This window comes from Echinops telfairi, unplaced genomic scaffold (genome assembly GCF_000313985.2).
Source record: "Echinops telfairi isolate 266 unplaced genomic scaffold, ASM31398v2 ScPeMD7_5;HRSCAF=22, whole genome shotgun sequence".
Classification (NCBI taxonomy): Eukaryota; Metazoa; Chordata; class Mammalia; order Afrosoricida; family Tenrecidae; genus Echinops; species Echinops telfairi.
The window spans coordinates 32468852-32469838 of record NW_022103901.1 but is presented as its reverse complement, the minus strand read 5'-3'; positions in this window follow the sequence as shown (position 1 = coordinate 32469838).

Genomic DNA, 987 nt, shown 5'->3' with positions numbered 1-987 from the left:
GAGGGGCATGTCTGATCAGAGCAAATGGGAGCACTTAGGGGGAAGAGGAGAGAGTGGAGCACATCCTGACCCACCAGGCCTGGAGGACGACATCCCTGCTCTAAATTGATCTTTTAACTTATATGGAAAGTGTGCCTAGACACTCTCAATACAATTTAAGTTAATACAAGTACATGAAAACCTAGTGAAGTAAATGATCTGTGAAAACATAAAAGCAACAAAACCTGATATATATGAGATTAAAAGTTATCTGGCATTCTAGTTGAGAAATATATCATGGATTTTTAAATGAAGGACTCTATCTTGGAAGAAGCACAGCCAAGATGCTCCTTAGAAGTGGTGTAATGAGGCTTTGTCTCATTTACTTTGGACCTGTTATCAGGAGGGATTAATCCATGGAAAAGGAAATCATGCTTGGCAAAGCAGAGGATCATCAAAGAAGAAGAAGACTCTCAACACGATGGATTGACACAGTGGCTTTACCACAGGTTCAGCATTAGCAACCATTGTGAGGATGACATGTACCAGGCCATGTTTCATTTTGCTGTACATAGGGTCACTCACAGTCAGAACCAGTTCAACAGCATCTAACAATGACAACTGAAGAGGATACTTGTATATCACGCTCTTCCTTTGCTCTCTACCCCATGCACATGCCCACAGACAAACCAAAGGCTGAGGTTTTCTTTCAGTATTTAAGGAAATGGCACTTGCAATCAATATTATAAAGAATTCATGGGTACATAGAGTAAATATTGAAAATACTCCATGTATTCTCCAAGGAAAACATCTTAATATGTAAATCTGATAAAATTTAAAAGACAATCATGTTCAAGGCAGAAATAGTCTCTGGCACTTTGCCACTTTTCACACATGATGTCATCTTACCCATCTCTCTGGAATTTAAGAAACTGACCTGTTATATAACCCCCTTCGGGGGACGGGCAACAGAAAAGTGGGTGAAAGGAGACATCGGTCAGTGTAAGA